Raw genomic sequence first — 25,503 nt, forward strand, 5'->3', positions numbered from 1 at the left:
TACTTACAGTCACAGAGAACCTCCAGGTGGCAGTGGGGAGTTGAGTGGATTGCCCAGGGTCACATAGCCAGTATGAATCAGAGGAGGGACAAGAACCTAGGTCATTTTGACTCCAGGGGTTCACCTCTGACTCCTCAAAGTATAACCCCAAAGAAGACATGTAGCCAGCCTAGATCTGGGAATCTGACTCATCAGTGGGAATGGGAGTGGGGCTAAGGATGGGCTAACTTAGTTAATGGAGTTGTAAGGATCAATTGAGGTAAAATATATTATGCATTTTGCAGAACTTAAAAGCTCTGTGTACATGCCAACTATTATAATAAAAACATTATCCATTATATAACTATACCTGATAGCATTCTGAAGTCACTCAAAGCCCTTTAGTTGTGAAGTTTGAAGCTTTCTTACAGTCAAGTAAGTTAGGCAATAGAGAAAGAGAAGGGATGGGAAACTGATCTCTGAGGGAGAGGCAGTTTAAGGAACATTTAAAGAAATACCTTAACCAAACAAATGTATGCCACATTCTCTTAGATGTGTAGTCCATGTTAGGTCATGCATGTCCTTACCTTCATAAAGTTGATTTAGCAGGTAAAGTACTTTGAACATAGCATGTGCTTAGGAACAATTTATTAAATGAATGATGCTGATGGTTGAATGTTATGTCACTTGCATACATTATTGGTCATAAACTCTTTCTGGAAATTGAGAGGCTGATGAGAAGTAATCAATAATAACTGTCATTCATTTTATATCAACAACACTCAATAATGACTAATTCTAGAGACGCAGAGGAGTGCAATGGATAGAGAGTTGTCCTTGGAATCGAGATGGCTAGATTCTTGCCTTACCTCTGATTCATACTGGTTATGTGACCCTGGGCAATGCACTCAACTTTTTACTGCCCCAGTCAATTATCTATGACTCTAACTAATGATGATAGCTAACCTTTATAATAGTGCCTACTATATGTTGGGCATTGTGTTCAGTGCTTTAGAAATATTATCTCATTTGATCAATCCAATAAACATTAAGCACCTATTCTTTGCAAGGCACTGTGTTAAGCACGAGGGATATAATTAACAAAAAAAAGAGAGTTCCTGCCCTCAAGGAGCTTACAATCTAAAGGGGGATACACCACACAAAAGGAGGCAGGAAGAGGGAGGGAGGGAAACAAGGCACCAGGGAGTTTCTTGCTATGGAGCTGAAATCAGGCAGGGTGCCAACAGCAAAGTGGAATGAGCTGAGTCCAGTTTCTGCTGTCTCTAAAGGAAAGCATCTGGAAGAATTTGATACTCCACCTTCCAGCCCTGCAGTCAGAGGGGAAAGGAGGGTAAAAAAGATGGTATCCATCAAAACTTGAGTTAGCCACATGGAGGTGAATGAGAAGTGATGAACTTATCCTAGGAGAGAGCATCTTGTTCCACTGAGGGGAAACAACTCAGGGCAGCATATACAACAAAATGGAATTATTAACAACAAAGAATCAACAACAACCCTAAGTAGATAGATACTATTATTATTTTCATTTTACAGTTGAGTTAACTGAGTCAAAGGGAGATTAGCTGACTTGCCCAAGGTCACACAACTAGTAAGTGTCTGAAGGAGGATTAGTTGCAGGTCATCTTTGGTAGAAGGCATTTGCTATCTGGCAGTTCCATGTACCAGTGATCTCCAAAGTGTTGGCTGTGTATTCCTAATGGGCTCTGGCATGATCTCAAGAGAACATGACTCCAAGGGATAACTAATTGGAGGGTGGGAAGATGAAACCAGTGAAACCTGTGAAACCAGTCTCTGGAGCTGGTCTGAAGAATAACTACTTTGTCCTACCCTTGCTGTTAGCATGTAAAACTCCCCCACTTTGCCCCTTCTTACATCTGGCCTCCTGTGGCCATACATTGTTAAATCCTACCTTTTCCCTTCAAGAGGAGTCAGCCTATCAGGTGGATTGTGACCCAGGCACTAGCAACGTTGAAAAAAATACTCCCATTCTCCCCCCCCCCCCAAGTGTACAGATGATTCCCGAGATCACCTTATGGCTTCAGTAGGTTCCCCTTGGGAAGATCTAGCTCTGCATTCCAAACCAGTGGTTAGTGAGGAAGAACCTATTTCTCCTTACTTTCCCTTTTCATTTTGAATAAGAAAGAGTCCTCAGTATGAGGAGGCGTGGTTGGGTTGAGATCTGCATTGCAGGTCTCATTATAATACTCCCCCTCCTCTCCTCCCAAACCATTCCTCCTCTGAATTTCCGCATTTCTGTCCCTGGTACCACCTACATCTTCCAATCTTCTAGCTATTCAACCTCATCTTTACCTTTGACTCATCCCTCAAATGAGACTGCTGTCTCCAAAATTACCAGATCCTTTCATTGTTGAATTTGATGTCTTTTCTTTATTCTCATCCTTCTTGACCCTTTCACAATGTTTGACGCTGTTGACCACCATCTTCTCCTGAGTATGTGCCCTCTTCTCTCTGGGAGCTGGGTTTGGAACTTATTTGTTGAAAATATAAAAATGTAACAATTTCTGATTGGTTTCTAAGAACAATTGATTAACATTTGAGAAGATGAAATTTATTAGATAAATTTCAGAAAAAATCTTTACATAATTGGTAGATGGGATTGAAGAATGAATACCATGATATAGTAAGTATAACTAAAGGTACACTTCTTCCATTTAAATCTATGTATCTTTGTGGGTGGGTTTTTTTTCCAGAATGCCATTAAAACCAAATTTTGAAATAAAATATTTAGAATCAGGCATTTGAGTCACTTAATCACAAAATCTTAGATCAAGACTTTCAAAAATAATGAAGCATATTCAGTCAAATCACTCTCATTAAAGATATTCGTAAATTTTAGTGACTTTATATCATTATTATTTTATATAATTATTATCATATTATGTCATTCTATATCATTAACACATATTTCCAAATACTAATCTTTATTTCATCCTTTTAAAATGTCTACCTTGAAGTAAATTTTATGATACACATAATTTTTGGTCTAGCAACCAAGTCAACAATAGTCAATCAATAAATACGTATTAAGTACCTAAATATATATTGTGTGTCAGGCACTATGCTAAGTTCTAGAGATACAAATAAAGGCAAAAACAACCCCTACCCACTGAGGAACTCATAATCTAATAGAAGCAAAAGCATATAAACAACCAAATACAAACAAGGTGTGTGTGCGTGTATGTGTGTGTGTGTGTGTGTGTGTGTGTGTGTGTGTGTGTGTGTGTGTGTGTGTGTGTGTAAAATAATGTGGAGATAATCTCAGACAGAAGATGGTAGCATTAAGGGGTATCACGGAAAACTTCTTGCAGAAGGTAGGATGTTAGAGGAAACTTGAAGGAAGTCCGGGAAACCAGGAGGTTGAGATAAGGAGGGAGAACATTGCAGGCAGGGGCTACAGTCAGTGAAAATGCATAGAAATGGGAGATTAAAGGTCCTATGTGAAGAACTACAAAGAGATCATTGTGGCATTGGATCGTACAGTTCACTGAAAGGGCTAAGATTTAAGCAGACTGGAGAAATATGAAAGGACCAGGTTATGGAGGGATTTAAAAGCCAAATGGAGGATTTTATATGTAATCTTAGAGGCAATAGGTAGCAACTAGAGTTTATTAAATGCTAGAGTGACATGGTCAGCTTTGTGCTCTAGGAAAATCATTTTGGCAGCAGAGTGGAGGGTGGACTGGAGGATGGAGAAACGAGGTAAACTGGAAGGCTGTTGCAATAATCCACGTTTGAGGTGAGGAGCATAGGAAGGGATTCAGAATGATGAAAGTAAAACAAAAAATAACAGTAGGTAAACTGATTGCAGTTATGTAAATAGTAACAACAGAAATAAAATATTCAAAATATCCGGAAATCAGCAAAGTGAAGTGTAAACCAAGAGAATAAGCCTGATCAAGTTCAGTTCATTTACATATTTTTGTTAAACTATGAATGATGGAAATTTATAATTTCATGACCTAATGTTTTGAAGTCATGGGAACAAAACTTTATTTAATGTACTTTTTCCTGTTTAATAGAAAACACATGGATCTCTGAAATAAAATACAATCATACTAAATAACATTTTGGGAAGCAGGGAAGGACTAGGGCCCCAAGAATGAAGTAGGGAGTCAGCAGCTGATGGGGAGGTGACCTGGAAATGTCCAAAATAGTCCCACTCATGAGGCTCCATGGTGAGATGTACCTATTGTGTTTTACAACCTAAGAAACAAACATAAACTCAGGGTAACCAACTTGAAATCACAAAGTGTCTACCTTTGCGTGGGGGTTCAGGTGCATGAGGCAGGTTGGCTTTATCATGCTTACAAAGAAGATATTCCCCAGCTCAACATGTCATATATTTTTAATAAGGCAAGATTGCTATTCATCTGCTTCTTGGCCACCTTGAGGAGGCTGTGGACAGAGCAGTAAGCAAAGTCTACAGAGGAAATCTGGACTTCAGGGAGCATGATGCTAACAGTCTGGGACACCATGTTGCTCAAGGTCAGTCAAATATTTGGGTAGATAACAGAGTGGAACAAACCATCACTGGGAGCAGTGTCTCAATTTCCAAATGGTTTCTACCATTTTCTTAACCTTCATTTATAGCTTTGTTATTGTTCCTTTTTTTAACTTAAAAAATTTTATTGCACTTTTAATTAATGAGAATTTTTTTCTTTCCTTCGATGAAAAGGAAAACAAAATACTTGTAATAATACACATTGGCAAAACAAATTTCAGCATTATCTATGTCCAAAAATGTATGTCTCATCCTTCATCTTGAATCTATTACCTCTGTGAGGAGGTGGCTAAAATGTTTCCTCTCCATTCTTCTAGACTCATGGTTGGTCTGATCAGAATTCTCATGGCTTTTAAAGTGGTTTCTTTTGACAATGTTGTTGTTATTGCCTATACTTTTGTTTTCAATGATTTATTTCTGCCATTTTGAGGGATTATTTACCTAACAAAAGCCAACAGCTAGACAATCAAACAGTTGAGCTTATGGCCCCTCATTGGTTCTTAGAGAGCCAGGCCAGTCTCCTGACTTGTTTTTAGCATGTAACAAAGAAAGACTGTACAGAAAAATAACCAGAATAGTAACACCAACAATTCCTATTTATGGAAACTTTTAAGGCTTGAAAAATACTTATAAAGAAGAACCAATCAAATGAAAAAAATATACATGCCTTGTTTAGAAAAATTATGTCATAAAGGTTTTGAATATTCATCCCTTTAAGTGGAGGCAATGAATGTGGTCTAGTGGAGAGAGAACTGGCCTCAAAGTCAGGAAGAACTATATTCAAGTCCTTTCTTCAACACACATTGACTGTGTGACCCTGGGCAAGTCACTGAATTCCTTCAGTGACCCAGATGATTCTTTAAGACAATAAGCCACAGACAAGGTTCCAAACTACATTTTCTCACCTCAGAGTTTCCTGTACCAATGGAAGTACAGGTCCCTATCTCTGTTCTTTAACTGTGATCCATTATTTATGCCTTATACATATGTTTATCCTCCACTAAAATTCTGATTTAATGTCTTGGCAATGATATTAAAGTGACTCTGGTTAGTGGGAAGCTTTTCTAGCAGAGAGTAAATACTAGCAGGTCCTTCCAAGCTGAAGACTGCTCTAGCATAGACCCAGAGATTATCCAAGAATGAATAGGAATTTGAGAATTAGCCTACCTTGTTTTAGATTAGGTCACCATGGGCAACTTTGTTGTTTGTTTGTTTTTTTGTTTTCACACTACAGTGCCTCATAAAGATGGTTCACTAAGATCTGGAGAAGTTGGAGGAGGTAGAGCCTCTGCTGATGTTACCATGATTCTCCTGAAAATATACAGTCCTGAATAAAAAAACATTGATGCAGAATGCATGATGTACATACAATGGATATGACCTTGGATCACTCATTGCATGGAAAAATCCCACTTGTATTCATAATTACAGTAGCCCTGAGATGCTCATAAAATGATTTGATAACCATTACAGTATCAGCAGCAAGGGGAAAAGGAGAGAGATAGAGATAAAGAGAGAGACAGAGAGAGACAGAGACAGAGAGAGACAGAGAGAGAGACAGAGAGACAGAGAGAGACAGAGAGAGAGAGAGAGCACACTATATGCTGGTTTCTGATTTCTGACTGTCAGTCATATACTTGCAATCTATTTCTCAGATGAGGGTCATCTCCTCAGTTTCACACTGCCACTATCAAAGATCTGGCGGCGGGCAGGGGTGTTAAACAAACTGAAGAAGAATTCTGGGGTTCACTTTAATGCATCTGTCCTTTCAGCCATCACTTAGCCACCCCTGCCTCTCATCCCACCCCTTTCTAGCTTTCCTTTTGATATCTGTTTTATCAGTGACTGTCAGTCACTGTCATACAAGCATGCTGCTGTCTGAGACTTGTGAAAGACTAATTCAGGGGAAGAAACCAGAGATCTTAAGACAGCACATTACCTCTCCGAGAGCAAACAGATGACTTTGACTTGATTGAACTTCTGTAGATCCGTCAAATATTAGAAATCAGCTTTTATTTTTCTTAAGAGGAGGGCACCTCTTTTCCCATTAGAAGGGAGTGATCTAGTCAGTATCTGAAAACAGTGTTTTACAGAAAGTGAAAGAGAAGTCCACATGTAATCTACAGAGCCATAGGAAAATGAATGGCATGGATTCATCAGTTTGTTTTCACTCCTGCAAAAACCATTTTTCTCTTTCCAAACATAGAAGTGTATATATGGATTTAGAAAGAAGTAGCTACTTCTTTAAAAATGAATATTAGGAATGAATAAGGCACCTGAATATCCTTTTTTGCAAAAAGACTTGTTCATCCTCCTGGAGGTACTCTTACATGGTGTCCACGTGATGCCAAACCAACTAGTTGATGTAGTTAACCCAATGCAATAGCCATCAATTCAGTGAAACAACCAGCAGAGAGGGGGGAAAAATCAATAAAACCAGCTGTTTCATTGCATTGACTGATTGTTTCAGGTCAATTTAGGCCACTTTAGTTGTCCTATTATTGCTCAAGAAATACAATCCCACAAGACACAGAGAAAGTACACTGTGTAAGACAATCAATCAGTTCATGTCCAATCAAGTGGTGACACAGGTTGACCTGTAAGGGCCTTCTATGCCTACTATGTACCAGACAACGATAAGGCAAGAGAAAATACAGCTTGCCACTGATAAAAAAAAATGGGTCCCGTAAGGGTAGGGAAAGACCTTAGTGTCATAGATTTAAAATTACAAAGGACCTTAGAGATCATCTAGTTCAACCTCATTTTACACCTTAAGAAATCGAGGCCTGGTATGTCTAAGCATTCTGATTCTGGACGTGAACACTTCTTTCCAGACTACTATAATAACTTTCTACTTGGCCTTCCTACCTCATATCTCTACCCACTTTAATCCATTCTCTACACAACTGTCAAAATGATGTATTTTCCTGAAGCATAGCTCTGATCATGTCACACTCTCCTCCCTCCACTCAATAAACTCTAATAGCAACCTATATCCCTAGAATCAAATATAAACTCTTCTGTTTGGCATTTAAAATCCTTTATAAGCTGGTTTCTTTTTATCTGCAACAGATGAAGGGCCAGATCTGAGAGCATGAATAGGGCTCTCCGCTTGAGTCCAATTCATGCGGAGGCTTTGGGGAGTCTACTTCTGGAAGCACGAGAGGAGACCAGACTCTCAACTCTGTAGTATGCACAAATATTCTGTAACTGTTTCCTGTTCCCTGATGAGTGAAGAAAAGCGTTTTGACTGGCCATTGAACTGAAACTGATGATATGTACAAAAGACATTAGCTGGCCAACTCAATCTCTTTCTTATTGGTGGTGATAAAAATGAGGATTGCTGTCAGCCTCTGGGTAGGGAGAAAGAGCACCAGCAGCCTATTCTGTGTACCTGGGCTGAAAGGAAGCTCCAAGCGCATGCAACTGTTTTCTCTCTCCTCTGACTCATTCTTTCATGCTTTTTGGGTGCATGTATGGTGGAAAGGGAATAGATTAAGCTATGGCCCTGTGAGTGCCAAAGAGCTGGAAGAAATCACCAGAGGTCCAGAAACTAGAGTTTGTAATAAAGTTTGCCAGCATCATAGCCCGACCAGGGAGCACAGCCCCAAGGAAGTCCCTGTGAAACCCACCCTGGCTGCTGATTGGATCAGGTAGCTGAAACTCCAGACTCTAGAATTAGAGCAGTAACTTATACAGCTGTATTTAGAATACTGTAAAAACACTTTATTTAGAAATGAACTTGGTGGGGCTGAATTCTTTAAAGCAAATGCTTTAAGCTTGATTTTTAATTTTTTTGTCTTCTAAGATTTCTCACATATTATTTCCCTCTATGCACTCTACGTTCTTCAGGCACACACCATTCCATCAACCATCTCCACGCTTTCACACTGGCTGTCTCCAAGGCTTGGAATGCTCTCCCTCTTCAACTCAGTTTCCTAGAATTCCTGACTTCTTTCCAGACTCAGCTGAAATGTCACCTTCTGCAGGAGATTTTCTTCAATTCACTCAGCTACTGGTACCCTCTTCTCTACAGTTACCTTGTATATATTATGTACTTATCTATTTACATATATGTTGGTCACCCCAAGAAAATGTAAATTCCCTGAGACTTTCTTTGTTTTTCTTTATATGCCCACTCTCTCTAGGGACTGAGACGGCAGAGAGGAGAATATACCCTGGTTCAGGGAGATGTTTGTTTACTTTTATCCGTACTATAGCTTTTCAGTAAATATCCCTTTGTAAAAAGTAACAAATATTAGTTGGCTATCAATATCAAAGTGATATCAATTGGTTAAATTGATAGTGGGTCACTAGTTATTGGCATTGATATTGGTAAATGACATTGGAAAGAAAGTACACTGTTTGGGTAACTGTGTGACCCAGGAGCAGGATGAAATCTCTTTTTGATCAAGGAGTGATCTAGTCTGAGGAGTTCAAGATGGTAGGCCCTTAAATGGCAGCCTTACAGAGTCTCTGAACAGCAGGGCTAGCAAGATCTTTCCACAGGTTAAGAAGGCCAAACTAACCTCACAGACAAAGACCTCTTCAGAGGATTTTGCTATGCTTTTCTCCCAGCAGTTAGTCATTTATCATAATTTTTAGTTTCTTAGTTAAAACAAAATATACCTCATTATTTTTCCAAATATGTTGTCACATTCTATTATTGATTCGTTTAAGATCTAACAGCATTTGGATCAAAAGTAACCTGCCTTACTAGCTTTTCTTAGAAAGTTACAAAATGAGAGAAAAATAGTTCTGTGCATTTAAAAAGGCGTTACAAGGAAAATCAAGGCATCCTCTCTGCATTGACACTTTAGTACTCACAGCTAATGACATCAAACCCCCCATATTTAGAGTGGAGTAAGTACAATTAGATTGGTAGCAATAGTTCATTTCTATAGTATTTACCACAAGACAAGCTTTTCTTCTAAAGATTTTCATCCAGCTGTGAGGTCTTCCACCCAGCCTGCACTTGCCTCCCCCTGCCTCTAGGTGCCATACCCCTGATATCTCTCTCCAAGATTTAAACCTGCTATTTCAAAGTTTTCCCTGAAAGATGGTATCGCTGCCCACATTGCTGACAGTTGTTCGGGAAACAGGGTCCTTTGGGTTGTCTTCCCTTCCATTGTCAGGCACCCCAGATACCATGGTGTGATGGTAGGTATGGGCCAGAAAGACAGCTCTGTGGGGGATGAGGCCTAGAGCTAGAGAGTTTCTGACCCTGAAGTTACCTGTTGAACATGGAATTGTCACTCCATAGTTCTGTCTCTGGATGTGGATAGCATTTCCCATCATGAGTCTTTTGGGATTGTCTTGGATCATTGCTGAGAATAGTTAAGTGTAAAAAAATGAGTCATTGAACAATGTTGTTTTTACTGTGTACCATGTCCTCCTGGTTTTCTTTATTTCATTCAGCATCTGGTCATGCAAGCCTTTCCATTTTTTTCTGGTCTGTCTCCTCATCAATTTTTGAGGAATAATGGTATTTCGTTACATTTGTATATCACAACTAGTTGAGCCATTCCCCTATTGTAATGCTAACGGAATATGAAGATCTTCCCTGCCCCTTAATTGGCCTTTGAGCTTTGGCCCAGCCCACAATCTGAGTCACATGGAGTCCATGGTGGGAGACCACCATGAGGGTAGCTGAAAGAGCAGGCAGGGTAGAGTAACTGCTGTAAGAGAGGAGTGATTTTGTCTAAGGGAGCTTGTTGGTTGGGTGGAGGGAAGGCTTGGGTATGGCTGTGCTCCTTGCATTGGTAATGTGTACAGATTTTTTTGTTATTATGATGGATTTGGCTTTTTGGTGTTTGAATAAATGCTTTGGTTTTGTCTTTGATGAAGAAAGTCTTTTATATTTTGTGAATTTACCCTGGAGAAATATGCATGCATATTTATACCTGCTTCTGTGGATTTCCCATTGGGATTATACTAGTTGATGGGCATCCCCTCAAAAGTAAAGGCCGTCCTTACCCTCCTGGACTTAATCTTGCAATGGGGGCATAGCATTTCCCATCATGAGTCTTTTGAAATTGTCTTGCATCACTGCGTTGCTGAGAACAGCTAGGTCTACTTTCTGAGCCTTTCCAAGTTTTTCTGAAGTCTACTGGCTCATCATTTCTTAGGGAACAGTAGTATTCCTTTACATTCATATATCACAACTTGTTCAGCCTTTCCCTAGTTGATAAGCAACCCCTCAAAAGTAAAGGCAGCCCTTATCCTCCTGGATTTACTCTTGCAGTGGGGAGTGGTGCGCAGGGAGGGGCTAAATGGTTTAAAAAGTTAATAGACTGGGGAGGGGGGAGGGTGAGGAGGGTGCGGGGGGGGGGGGGGGGGGGTGCAGCCTTAAGGCACAGATTGACCCTCATCAACCAGGTACTAGAACAGAACCACTCCTTTTCTGCTCCACTGTTGCCAACTCTGAGTTGGCTCAACTTTCCCTCCAAGTTAGCTACAAACTGTTCACCCTCAGAGAAGAACTCTAATTTGTTGACATTAATTCTTCTGGTAGTCATTTTGCCTTGGGGGTGGCACTTTTGATGAATGTTAATATTTAGCTTGGAAGGGATAAGTCTATGATCAGTCCAGCACTCTGCACCACACATTGCCTTTGTCACTCTCACATCTTGTCTGTCTCTTCTCCTTACAATCACAGTCTATTAGATTTCAATGTTTGCTGCAAGGGTGCATCCATGGAGTTTTATTGCATTTAGGTAAACAGAAAACAGTGTTGGTGATGAGACAGTCATGCTATGCACCAATCTTCAGCAGTAAATGACCATTGCTATTGCTGTTTCCAACTCCATTCCTCCTTAGGACTCCCTGCCAAGTCTGGTAGTCTGAGCCTACTCTAGCATTAAAGTCAGGGGCAGCGAGGTGATGCAGTGGATAGAACACCAGAGCAGGAGTCAGGAGAACCTGAGTTCAAATCTCACCTCAGACAGTTGACATTCACTAACTGTGTGACCTTGGGCAGGTCACTTAACCCCAATTGCCTCATCCTGGGTCATCTCCAATCATCCTGATGAATATCTAGTCACTGGATTCAAATGGCTCTGGAGGAGAAGTGAGGCTGGTTACCTGCCCAGCCCTCCCTCACTCAAAACAAAGTCAAGTGCAAGTCATTTAATTATTTCTCGGATGGCATGGTCTTCTTTGGCAATGAAGGACAAACACACACACATGGGGAATCAAGAGACATGTTGGAATCCTGGTGCCTTCTCACATGACTAGAATTCCAGTCCAAATTCCATACCTTCTCTCCTTTCCCGTCTCTTTCTTATCTCTCATAAATCTCTAAGACCTTTAGGGTTCACATCTCCACATATTCAGTATCATAAGACCATCCTTTGGTAGGCAGCTTACTAATAGTGGGGAACCTCCAGCCTCAAGGTGACATGTGGCCCTCTAGGTCCTGTCACCTCGAGGCTGCAGGTTCCCCAACCCTGGATTCCTTCTGGGCAGGGTTGCTACAGACCTTTTAAGATTTCTCACACATTATTTCTCTCTATGTGCTCTATGGCCTACCTATATTGGCTTGTTTACTGTTCTTCACACACACCATTTTGTCACCCATCTCCATGCCTTCACATTGGCTGTCCCCAAGGCCTGGAATGCTCTCTCTCCTCACCTCAGCTTCCTAGAATCCCCATCTTCCTTCCAGAATCAGCTAAAATATCACCTCCTGTAGGAGACCTTTCACAGTCCACTCAGCTATTACTACCTTCTCTAACCTAGTAGCCTTCCACCAAGTCTAGATGTATTTACCTATTTATGTATGTGTTGTCACCCCAAGTGAATGTAAGTTTCCTGGGTAAGGGACTCTTTTGTCTTTCTTTGAGTCCCCAACATTTAGTACAGTGCCTATCACAGAGTAAGGGCTTAATCAATATTTGTTAATTGATCAGTTGATTATGCAGCTAGTTAGTGACAGTGTCTCTTGCCTGAGATCACTTCTCTTCCCACCATGCTTTACTATTCTCCCTTGCTTAAACACATGTAAAATTTAGCAAGGGCCACTGGATTATGGACCAGGCAGCTAGAAGTCTGAAGTCTCTTCCTGACTTTATGCCAATTACTTATGATGCAGCTTTGAAGAAAACCTTTGGTGACTATATTAGGATGGCTATGGTATTGACCCATGGCATGTAAGGTTTGAATGGTCAAACCACAAATGAATTATACTGTTCAAGAAACACCCTTTAGGACTCTTATAAAACCTTGAGTGTTTTTGCCCTGAAATTTGTCTGATGCAATCAAGCGTAAAACCCCTACTTTGGAGGTTTATGCCCTGTCCCCTTTGCTCTAAAAGTCAAAGAAATATGTGTATATCATTAGGTGAAATACATCTTGAAAGATTTTACTTGTTTGGTGGTATTCTTGACATATCCCTGAAAGGTCCTTGTCCTGGGTAAAATAAAAAGTCTTGCCAAGGCCACGCAGGTCTAGGCTATGTGCCAAGGGACAATTCCATAAACAAGGCCATGATTAATCAGAAGGCCAAAGCACTTTCAAGTCAAGGTTAAAAATATGGGAGGTAGAAACCACCCCAGTTCCCCACCAATTAAAACCCAGAAAAGCCCAAAGTTGAGATCAAAAAGTAGAGATTCAGAAAGAACACTCCAGAAGAAAGCATAAGAAAACAGAGAGGGATAATTTCATTGCATTAACTCTGTCCATGAAGATAATGCTGTCATTACCTCACTGTCAGCGTTTAATACAAAATTTATTGAACGTCTGTTATATACTAAGCATTGTGCTAGACCTCAGGAGGAAAAAAAGACAAAAATGAAATCGTCCTTGCTTTCAAGGAGCATTTCTTTCTTCTAGAGAATATCATATGTACATAGATTAGTAAATATAGAATATATACATAGCAACAGAAAGTAATCACAAGATCTAGGAAGCCTTATTAATTAGAATATAATCAAAGAAGACCATATGGAGAAGGTACACAAAACAGAGGGGATGAGCAGGGTGAACTGGGGCTCCTAAAGGCAAAAAGGCAAATTTGACCTCCCACGTGTCATTGAGACATGGTGGTATATGCCCCACAACTGGAATATGACTTTGGAAGAGTATGCCTGATTTGGAAGAGACAGGAAAAGTTGGGGGGGGGGGGGGTGGGGAGGAGATAACTTGGAGATAAAGGATGAGAAGGATGTTTAGGAAGATTTACAATCAGGTAAGGAAATTCATAGTGGGTGAAAACGGTGGAGGATATTTGTATGAAAATCATCTGAGGCAGAAATGGACTCTAGCTGTGGAACACATGTCCTTGCAGGTATCACCGAATCAGTTGAATGAAGCACCTGTATATACAAGCATGATGTTAATTCCGGGTTAAGAGGAATTCAGTGCCTGACTTCCTACTAAATAGATTTGTAAAATGAGAGAGATTCATCAACCTAATCATTTTGTAGGAATGGGATATACTGATTCCCTGTTTCTCAGATCCTTTGAATTAGACTTTTATCATCCTGAAAAAGCAAATTGTGCCTCAATTTCTTCTCCAAGACCAGATTTCTTTTTTTTTTAACGTGAAGTCAAGCAAAATGTATTTCCATATTAGTCATGTTGCAAACAAAAGAAGCAAGAAAAATTTTAAAAAGTGAAAAAATGCCTTACTTTGCATCCAGAGTTCATCAGTTTTCTTTCTGAAATGAATAGCATTTTTCATCATGAGTCCTTTAGAATTAAGACCAGAGGTTCTTAATCTAGTATCCACGGACTTATTTTACTTTTTAAAAAATTGATAACTATATTTCAATATAATTGTTTCATTTGTAATATTATGCATTTGAAAACATTATTCTGAGATGAGATCTATGGGCTTCACTGGAATGCCAAAGGGATGTATGATAAAAAGCTTAGAATGTTTGCCCTAAATGAAGAATAGATCAGAGGGATGATGATGCTTGCCAGATAGAAGGCAATACTTTATGTTTTTCTTTTTAAATCTTTAGGTGAAAGATCAACAGTGCAATAAATACAAAGAATTCCTTCTGTTTATGACAAGGCTTGGCACCATGGTGGGCTGGGTTCTACAAACAAAATTAGATAATAAGAAAACCCTGCACTGGAAACCAGCTAGCTGCAGTATATGCTCTAGTGGAAAAGATCCAGATTCTGTTATGAAACAAAGGAGATCCCAGCTTGGTAACCATGGCAGAATGACATGGCCCTCAAACTGTGAATGAGCTGCAGAATAAATGAGATATTTGGCAGCCTTCCTCTCACCATCGTTTAAAATGACCACACACAAACTGTAGCCACACTTGTGGGAGAGGTCAATCACTGAAAAGTGGTGCTATTGGAAAAATTGTCAGAGGAGAACATTCCAGATTTCTTCCTTTTACTTGCAACCTCCCTTCCTTCCTGGAGTGAAAGACACCCAGCAGCTCTCTGTGTAGCCTAATATAGTTCAGAGGATGGCTAAGATGCAGCTATTCTGAGGTGCTATGCAGAAAGGCCAGGGATGCCAAGTTTTGATAAGTGTGGATCTATATTTACTGAGCTTTCTGTTGTGAAAACATGTCCTGCTTTTCATAATCCCACTTGGGGTTTTCTTGACAAAGATACTGGAGTGAATTACCATTTCCTTCTCCAGCTCATTTTACAGATGAGGAAACTGAGACAAACAGGATTAAGTGACTTGCCCAGGGTCACCCAGCTAGTAAGTGTCTGAGGCCAGATTTGAACTCATGATGAGTTTTCTGACTCCAAGCCTGGCACTCTAATCGCTGTACCACTAGCTGCCCTTTACCTGAGCTGATCTATTTTTATTGCTTGGCAGAAGAAAAAGATTAGAATTCATTGTTTTGAAGATTTGGCTCTTTGAGCAAATTGTATTTGGATTGAGATGCATCAATCTAGAAAGGAGTTAGTGTGATTAAAATTTTCTATTAAAATTCATATTGTGTAAGATACTGTTTGATGATCTTTAGTGACAAAGTTGAAGTGAATTCATCACTTAGGTAAAACTCTCTTAGGGGGCTTCTGCTCTACTGGAAGCGATGTCTTTGCAAGTGCTAAAAGAGGATGCAGGGAGAAAGAGCAGAATTTTGAATGTTAAGAATTGGGGGAACAAGAATCTTGCTCCTAACCCAGGTAATGACGTTGTTGGATAAGTCATTAAATCTTGATTTTGTCCAGGTTTGGAAAGCTGAATATTTATAACCTGCCTGAAACAGATTTGGAGACCCTAGTGATTTATTGGAGCCAAGTGTCCACCTTTCAACCTCATCTTCACTTACATTCCTAAACCTCACCCTAGTTCTCACTATGACATATAAAAGTTTCAAAAGGTATCATTTCTGGGTAATTAATCATTTTATCAATCATGCTAGCAGGTAATTAATAAAAGGGGTGAGTGGCACTCTTGAATTCCAGAGACCCTTTATGGAACCCACTCAAAGTTGACATACCCTTGGAAGAGTGGGTGCTCCTGAGGGTAGCAATCAACTCTGATTGGTTAACAAAACTGGTGAGAATGACTGTTATGAGAGGTTGGACTCATTCTAATGAGGGACTGGGGGGTGTGACTTTGTTCCTTCTCACTCCCACAACACCACCAGCCTTGAGCAATCTAGAAAAAGGTTCTACCCACTCCCCACCCCTCCCAAAAAACCCACTAAGTAAAACACAAGGCACCAGGATTCACCTTAGATTAAATTCTAGCTAACATTCTCTAGTTAGGTGGGGTGACAGTTCCAAGATTTCACCTTGCCCTTCAGAGAACCAAGCTCTGACCTAATCTCCAAATAAAGAAGGGGAAAAAGTCCTGGATCTCCCCAATATTAACAATTGGTTACAGGGTGCTACAGGGAATAGGATACCAAAAGTACCACCCCAGGGTGAGTCTCTCCTTCCCCCCTTCATTGACTGCAACTCAGCTGAATGCCTCTCTCCCTACCCCAGGCACAAAAATCTTTAGTTCTGGGATGGAGAAGGAAAGACAGTGGAAAAAATATGTATTTACCTGGAATGGAGAAAGAGCTAAATAAAGTTTGGGAAAAGTAAATAAGAGGAGCTGAAACATTTCATACAAAAATGAAACTGCCAGGAGAATGGGCTTTTTGCAAGTCACATTTTGTAAGACAGAAGAAGGGAGGAGAGGCAACTAGGTGGCACAGTGGATAGAGTGCCAAGCCTGGAGTTAGGAAGACTCCTCTTTGTGCGTTCAAATCTGGCCCCTGACACTTACTAAGTTGCGTGACTCTGGGCAAGTCACTTAACCCTGTTTGTCTCAGTTTCTTCATCTGCAAAACGAGCTGGAGAAGGAAATGGCAAACTCATTCCAGTTTCTTTTCCAAGAAAACATCAAATGGGATCGTGGAGAGTCAGACATGACTGAAAAATTACTCAGCAACAGAGAGGAATAGCAATAACTATAAATGAATACTTGTGATTTATTTGTGAGATTGATATGGTTCATGACTGGTTATGTAGCTCAGGACTAATGCTCAAAGGAGCTGAGAATGCCCAGCTGTAGACAGTGGTTGGCTCTTTTGGTGTACTTTCTGACCACTATAGATCAAGTAGGGAGGCAACAAATAATGTCTTGTGCATTCTCACCAATTATCTGGAGTCACATATGGCCCATAAATTCTAGGAAAATGCCCTTATGATGTTAGAAATATGCCCATAGGCTGTTATCTATGTGAAACCAAAGAAATGACGTACGTGTGGGTATGTGCCATTTAAAGAATCAGTTTCTGTTCCGACCCTGGCTAAGCTGTGTTTCTCCTTCTGATTTAGTTATAACTCTGTGCTAAACCAATGAAATGACTGGGGTGGGGTTGGGGAGTGGGGTATAGTGCTGTATAGCGCTTACCATTGTATAGACATGACTTCAATAGAGGAGACATGTTTTTGGCCCATTGCTGAAATTGTACATAATTTATACAAATGTTTGTTTCACATTTGGGATGGAATACATTTGTCAAGGAAAGCAGGCTAAGTGTTGGAACTGTACTTATAGAACCATATTCCTCAAGAGTGAAATTGTCTTAAAAACAGTTTCATTTCCCTGAGGAATATTTTAAATCCTTATTGAAAGGGAAAGTAGCTTTGTGTGGTAACATGTACCTGATGTTGGAGGAAGCTGAGACTGATGGACTTTTTGCATTTGGGACATTTGAGTCACACTAAGGGGAAAGCTGATCATGTATCCATACTGTCTGGCACTAATATGGAGATCCCTTCAGTATAGAGGCCACCTAGGAGCAGAGGACTACCAAGTTGTTTAAGGAGGAGTGAACTAGTTCAGGTTGGAAATGGAATAATTGTGGTGAGATTTGACCCAAGGCCATTGGGTGAGATAGGAAGGCTCAGTCTCATAAAAAAGGAAGAAAGAGGCGAGAGACAAGAGACAGACAGATAAGGGAGAACAATGCCCATCCCCATCCTCTGCTCTGTTGCTTCCTCTGGAATGGAGAATAATTTGTGTGTTACTGCCAACTCTGCAAACACTGGAGCATGAAGAATAAAAGTTTTCAGATAGCCTGTGGGAAAAAAAACAAAATTGTTTTATGGAAATGTGACTGGTCTCCATAAACAGGCTTTATGATAAATGAAAAACTGAAGAGTAATAACCTTGCTGGTAGAAGACCTAAAAACTTACCTATTAGATGTAGTTAGAAGCAAACGATCTGAAACCTGGGTGTGAATCCCCTGGCTTTCCATCTTTCCACCCCCATTACCCCAACTTACTATGTGATCACGTGGAGACTGTTCTGTCATCTATAAAAAGGACAAAATCACCTGTAGCACCTGTCTAGTAGTGATGTTAATGGTCTTTGCTAACCTGAAAACTCTCTACAAAATGTGAGTTATTACTGTTTGTAGCTTTTATGAGGGCAGGCTATTTCTTCAAAACTGAATAGAGACATTTCAAGACTTTACACTGGACCCACAGGAATATGTATGAGAATTTTTTTTTATACATTCAAAATCCCAAACTTACATGGTGTTATTTACCTTTTTGTGTAGTGCCCTGTTTCAACAACTAGATTATAAATTCCTTGAAGGGGATGTGGGCAACTTTGCATTGCTAAGGCACACCACAGTGCCACTCCCTGCCCCCACATCCCATAGTAGTGTTGGTTATGGGTAGTAGCGTTGAAAGATAGATTTGATTGTTACCATGGGTCACCATAACCAAAGGATTCTTCACCTCTTGGTTTACCTGATGGTGATAAGCAACTCTGCTCTGCTGATAGACAGCAGATGTAGCTTGTCACTGGACCATACTTGAAGTCTTTCAACTTTGATAGAACCTGCAGCATTTGGACTTTGTTGAAAGAGCTTTGAAGAACCCATGGCCCCCTCTATATCATGGTAAACAGACTATGACTTTAAGACAGGTTCTCGTGATCACCATATGTGTATCTCATTTAAATCTCTGATTTAATCAGTGTAGAGAACTCTTGGTGAGGAAACTACCAATGCAGATTAGCAAGTATTCTGCAATTTATAGTCATAGAAGGTTGTCTGAGGCACTGTTAGGTTAAGTGGCTTGCTCAGAATTAACCCAGCAACTCTCTCTCTCTCTTTCTCTCTCTCTCTCTCTCAGTCTCTCTCTCTCTCTCTCTCTCTCTCTCTCTCTCTCTCTCTCTCTCTCTCTCTCTCTCCTTCCCTCCCTCCTTCCCTCCCTCTCTCTCTCTTTCTGTTTCTCTCTCTCAGTCTCTCTCTCTCTCTCAGTCTCTCTGTCTCTCTCTCTCTCTCTCAGTCTCTCTCTCTCTCTCCCTCTCTCTCTCTCTCCCTCCCTCCCTCTCTCCCTCCCTCCCTCCCTCCTTCCCTCCCTCTCTCTCTCTCTCTCTCTTTCTCTCTCTCTCCCTCTCTCTCTCTTTCTGTTTCTCTCTCTCTCAGTCTCTCTCTCTCTCCCTCTCTCTCTTTCTGTTTCTCTCTCTCTCTCAGTCTCTCTCTCTCCCTCTCTCTCTCTCTTTCTGTTTCTCTCTCTCTCTCTCTCACTCTCTCTCTCTCTTTCTCTCTCTCTCTTTCTGTTTCTCTCTCTCTCTTTCTGTTTCTCTCTCTCTCTCACTCTCTCTCTCTTTCTGTTTCTCTCTCTCTCAGTCTCTCTCTCTCAGTCTCTCTTTCTCTCAGTCTCCCTCTCTCAGTCTCTCTCTCTCTCACTCTCTCTCTCTTTCTGTTTCTCTCTCTCTTTCTGTTTCTCTCTCTCTCAGTCTCTCTCTTTCTCTCTCTCTTTCTGTTTCTCTCTCTCTCTTTCTGTTTCTCTCTCTCGCTCTCTCTCTCTCAGTCTCTCTCTCTCTCTCTTTCTGTTTCTCTCTCTCTCAGTCTCTCTCTCTCTCTCAGTCTCTCTCTCTCTCGCTCTCTCTCTCTCTTTCTGTTTTTCTCTCTCTTTCTGTTTCTCTCTCTCTTTCTGTTTCTCTCTCTCTCAGTCTCTCTCTTTCTCTCTCAGTCTCTCTCTCTCTCGCTCTCTCTCTCAGTCTCTCTTTCTGTCTCTCTCTCTCTTTCTGTTTCTCTCTCTCTTTCTGTTTCTCTCTCTCTCAGTCTCTCTCTTTCTCTCTCTCTTTCTGTTTCTCTCTCTCTCTCTTTCTGTTTCTCTCTCTCAGTCTCTCTCTCTCTCAGTCTCTCTCTCTCTCTCTCTTTCTCTCTCTCTCTCTCAGTCTCTCTCTCTCTCCTCTCCATTTTTGAGACAAAATATTTATAATTTGCTTTATTAATATTGTTGAACCTGACTTTACGTGGCTAGAAGATTGTCTAACCCAAAGCTAATAAAGAGGTTAGGCTAACCTCAAAGACACTCCAGGAAGCATGATGGGTATAAGGAATGCTTAGATCCCACCCAGTCCTTGTTTTGAGTCTGCTCAAGCTATCCAAAATTTTGGGTTCCCCAAATTAGATTGACTTATTTTGCATTATATCTCAAACTGCCTTTCTCTTGGAGACTACCTACTGCCTAAATAAGGCCAATCAGGCAAATGTCCTTATGCTCTTGTCTGAAAGCTATATAACCTCACAAAGACTCATGGAGGGAGTCAAGCCATCTTTCCTGCTCTCTCTCTACCAAAGAACCTAATAAATTTCTTTTAAAAACTATTTCAGATTTTGGGGTTTATTCTTGTGGCTGACAGTTTCTGTCCTTTCTATATGTGCACATATGTAGCATATGACCATTGATTTGCATTGGTTAAACTTTTGTATAAAATCTCTATAATAGGTGCCATTCTTATTTCTGCTAAAACCAAATTGAAGGATTCCCAGTAGTTAGTGAGATTTTCCAGATGTTCCTGTTTACAAATGACATTGTACTGATTGCATCAAGCCCTCAAGAATTGTAGAACTTCCTGGAAGAGATCTGCAATCATTCAAAAGAACTTGGCCAGACCATCCACACAAGAAAAATCAAATGGATGAAAAAATGCCCATTTCCCAGATTATGACATTTAATTTGATAGGCTTCTTATATAGACTTTCTATCAGTATATCTATCTGAGACAAATTCATAAATGGACCCTGAGATGGGCACAGAATTAAGGAAAAAGACATCTTGGATTGCTTCTCTGAAACTGGAAAATTCCTCTAATGAACACAAACTTTTGTAAATAGAAGTTCATCTTGTTTTTTGAATATGTTTTTATTGACATCTTTTGTTTTAAAATTATTCTTCTCCTCCTCTTTACAGAGAGTTAACATTTATAACAAAGAAGAAAAAAAAAATTTAAACAGTTCAACAAAACTGACCACATCCAAAAAGTCTGACATTCTATGTAGCATTCCATGCTCATGAAATGGAACCTACTGCAAAGAAGGGTAAGGTTTTTCTTAAATCTCTTCTTTGGGGTCAAGTTTGACTGTAAGAATTTCACAACATTCAATTTCAATTGTTTTTGTTATTGCCGTCCTTTCTTTTTACATTGCTGTAGTTGTGTGTATTGCTCTCTTTCCTTTTCATTGGGTTATATTTCTTCTCATGCTTCTTTGTATTCATCATAATCATAATTTCTTATAACTTAGTAAGAAGGAAGGAAATAAGCATTTATTGAGAATGTACTGTCTACCAGGCACTGTGCTAAGTGATTTATAGGTATTACCCTATTTGATCCTCTCAATAACCCTGAGGTTACTGTCCCCATTTGACAAATGAATAAACTGAGGAAGACAGAGGTTAAGTGACGTGCCCAAGGTCACACAAAAAGTCAGAGTCTGACTGGATTTGAACTCAGGTCTTCTTAACTCCAGGTCCAATGCTCTATCCACTGTGGCCTGACTCATAGGAATATTCCATTCCATTCATTGTTTATGATTCCCCAGTCAATGAGCAACTACATTGTTTTTAGCTCTTTTCTACTACAAAATGTGCGGCTACAAATATGTTTATATATATTATATATACACATATAACATATATATTACAGACATTCTCGTCACTTTCTTTGAAAAATTTCAAATCTCTTTCTTGAGCAGTTGGATTGAGTCACAGTTCCACCAATAAAACATTAGTGTGTCTATCTTTTCAACCCTCCTCCAACATTGACTATTCCCATTTTTTATCATCTTTCCCAATTTATGGTGCATGATGTTAAACTTCAGTCTTTTCTATTCACACTTTTCTTATTATTAATGATTTAGAACATTCTTTCATGTGGTTATTAATAGTGTGAAGTTTGTCCTTTGAGAATTACCTATTTCTGCTTTCTGATCATTTATCTATTGGGCATTGGAAGAATACATATTTTTTAATACCAATATTTTGCTGGTGTTATTTGGCTGCAAGATATCAGCCACATCTGTCTCTATAGAATTGAAAATTAATATCACCCAAGAAGCAATGGAGAGGCATATGGTGGATGTGAACAGACTGTAACACATAACCAAAGAAGAAGCAAAAAGGATATGAGTAAAAGATACCATTAGGGAAATATTTGATAGGAAGATAAGATGAGTTTGTCCCATGGCAAAGGTGAGAGATGACAGGTGGACAGTCAAAGTGCTTTACTGTATGCTCACAAGGTCAGAAGATTAGGTCTTGAGTTGGGTGGAATACCTTCTACAAATTAAGGGGAGGACATGGACCAAAGCTACTCAGAGTGGGCAGGCGTGGTACACAGTAGGAGTTTAATAAATATGTATTGACTTGTCTTTTGAATTGTATCACTGGAGAGAACATTCAACTTGATGAGCTCACAAATGAATTTTATTTTTTGAATTCATGAGTGTGTGTACACATATATACATATATGCATATGTAACAGTATTACATATGTATGAATATACATAATATAATAGGTATCCATTTATGTAAAATATGTGTGTTTAATTACCAGATTAAAATGCTGGCTTGTGAAAGGCAGGCTTGCCCTTTTCTTCTCAGTTGCTTAATAACATTTCAAACCCCTACGTCTTCGAAATTCTGCTCCCTATTTTACCTTGTTTTATGTCTAATTGCTGACTAATTGGAAACAGGTTGTCATGGGTCAAACAAAATGAAAACAGAGACAATTATTAGAGAATTCAATAGAAATCTTGGATGTTATTTTCTCCCTAGTCAGAATTATTCAGAGAAGTGCCTCTGACCTCCCTTTTCAGGTGACAGTTTCCACCCAAAAAGAAAGTTCATTTAAGGCCTTTCCTCAAAGCAAGTCGATGGGAACGATTTTCTAGCTGACTTCATTTGTATTTGCAGTTCAGATTTGCTGGCTTCTTGTGCAAACACCTTCTTTCACTTTGCTAAATCTTTAGGTTAAAAAAGACCCAGAACCCAAAAGAACCTAATTTCTCAGGTCTCTTTCTTTTCTTGTCTTTGAATATCCAGTCAATGGACCATGTAACGTCTTACTGATTTCTCACTCAGATCTGTGGGCAGTAATGCCTGTTGACAGTGTTTCTACATACATCTTTTAAAAATTCTCTGCAAAACCATAGTCCAATTAAATCCCAGGAAATGATGAGCCCTGAACTTTAGAGAGCAAGAACCCCATCTAGTGGGAAAAAACAAAGTGGCTGCTATGGTTCCTTAAGGCAACAGCATCACTTAGTAACCTTTAGGAGGAAAGAAAGAGAAAAGAAACATCATCCAATAAGCCCAGGACCAGAAGGAAACCTCAAGAGGTGTCAGTTCTTAATCCATGTGACAGAAAGGATTGGGAAGGAATCAGTCAGTCTTCATCTCACCCTCCCAGGAAGAAAAAAGAGAGAAATCTAGCTCTCAGTGGGAAGGAAAACTGAATTTTTTGTATATATAAGGGAAAAGATGCTAAAGATATCTGCTCTCTGACAAATAGACTTACATGTTGTTTTTATAGCCAGAAGGGACCTTGAAGGTTGCCCAGATCAACTTGCTTCCTTTCACAGATGAGGAGTCTGAAGTCTTGGGGATGGGGATGGGGGGTGGGGCACAAGAGGAAAGGGACTTACTTGCCCAAGCTGTGACAGCCTGACCTAGAATAAATAGCAAATAGTTCACAGAAAGATGACATTTCATAAGAGTCCTCCATATGAGAAAGCCTTGGGGAAATATGACTTGACCTTCTCTCCCAGTACTTTGGTAACATGTCTGTCCTGCCATTAATTTTGCAAGAAGAGTTTAAGCTGGAGTCCCAGGCTGGGAGACATCTGCAAAACATATTTCTCTGAGGCTCACAAAACCTTTGTGGATAAGGAAACATAGAAGGGAAATGGCAATAAATTGGCAAGCTTTTCCCACCTCCAAGTCTTTGTAAAATGAGGGGGTTTAGAGCTCATGATCTCTGAGGATCTTTCCCCATAAGCAATCTGTGTGTCTCTGCAGCCAAGTGCTCATGGAACAGCGATCTTCTCCTCTCTGGGTCGTGGAGTGCCTTCATGTTGATGAGCTTGGGGACATGTTCACAGGGACTGGGGCTTCTCTTTCCTTCACAGGACATTGAGATGTGGTAGGGGCAAGGGTGTGTGGCATTAATGAGCATGGAAACAGGCAATGTTTCCCCACTGTGGTGTACTCACTATTGCACGAGGGAAAATTGTTTCTCACACCTATTCACACTGTGGTCTTTTGTCTGGCCTTATAAAGGCATGAGGTAGCACCAAGCACAACCAGTCAGCTTCAGGACAATTGTTTTAAGTAGACAGAGATGAGATTGTGCAGTGGAAAGCCTGGGGAGCTTGGAAGCAAAGGGCTTGAGTATTGGTTCTAATTCTGTCACTCATTAGGTGGGTGACATTGGGGAAAATTCAGTTACTTCTTTGGGCTCAAGTCAGGAATTTGTAAAGAGGACTTGACTAGAAGCTAGATGACCTCCAAGAGTCATTATCATTCTCTGATTCTGAGATCCATTTTTCTTACCTCACAGAGTTTGTTGTGAGGCATAGATGGAAGAAAGTATGGTACAAATGGAATGTATTAAGTGCATTCTAATTCCCTTATGTGATGTTCTGGTTGCTATAAAAGCACTTTCATTTCCATTTTCCTCCAGGGAACATTATGTGACTCAAGATGGGAGTAAGGGTAAGGGCAAAGAGGGTGAGTAAGGACCAGGGAATCTACTGGATCCAGAAATACCATGTGGCTCCCTCACACTCATAGAACATTAAAGCTTGAAGGACCTTAGAAAGCCTCTAGATCAGAATTCCTATTTTACAGGACTGAGGCTCAGAGAGATTAGATAACATAGACATATGGTAACAGAGTGAGGATTAGAACCCAGGTGCCCTGATTCATACTTCAGTGTTCTTTCTATACATATATATGTTGGAAGATTACTGTGGTGTGGATGTATCTCTGGAGAGTTGGACAGGACAGTGTAGGGTAGGGTTCAGATTCTCTCCAGGGAACTGAACACACCAAATATTCCTTTGAAAAATTACACATACTGGGAAAAGCACCATAGTATTAGAGAAAGGCAAATGTCCTGATTTTTCAAAAATGTGGAGTCTATAAAAATAATTGTAGCTATTCTCTTTCTTATAGAAAAAGAAAGAAAGAAAGAAATCAAAGGGGTGATCATTAATTGAGGAATGGTTGAAAAAACATGTTA

General features: G+C 40.0%; 1 long non-coding RNA gene across 1 annotated transcript in view; it reads left to right on the plus strand.

Annotated features, from left to right (window-relative positions):
- LOC140504989 (uncharacterized) overlaps positions 1-25,503 on the plus strand; it is a 106,730-nt gene that overhangs the window by 36,428 nt on the left and 44,799 nt on the right. The window contains exon 2 of the long non-coding RNA XR_011967304.1: positions 21,174-21,301. This is a non-coding gene — a long non-coding RNA (uncharacterized lncRNA). The remainder of the gene's footprint in view (positions 1-21,173; positions 21,302-25,503) is intronic.

This window comes from Notamacropus eugenii, chromosome 5 (assembly GCF_028372415.1).
Source record: "Notamacropus eugenii isolate mMacEug1 chromosome 5, mMacEug1.pri_v2, whole genome shotgun sequence".
Lineage (NCBI taxonomy): Eukaryota > Metazoa > Chordata > Mammalia > Diprotodontia > Macropodidae > Notamacropus > Notamacropus eugenii.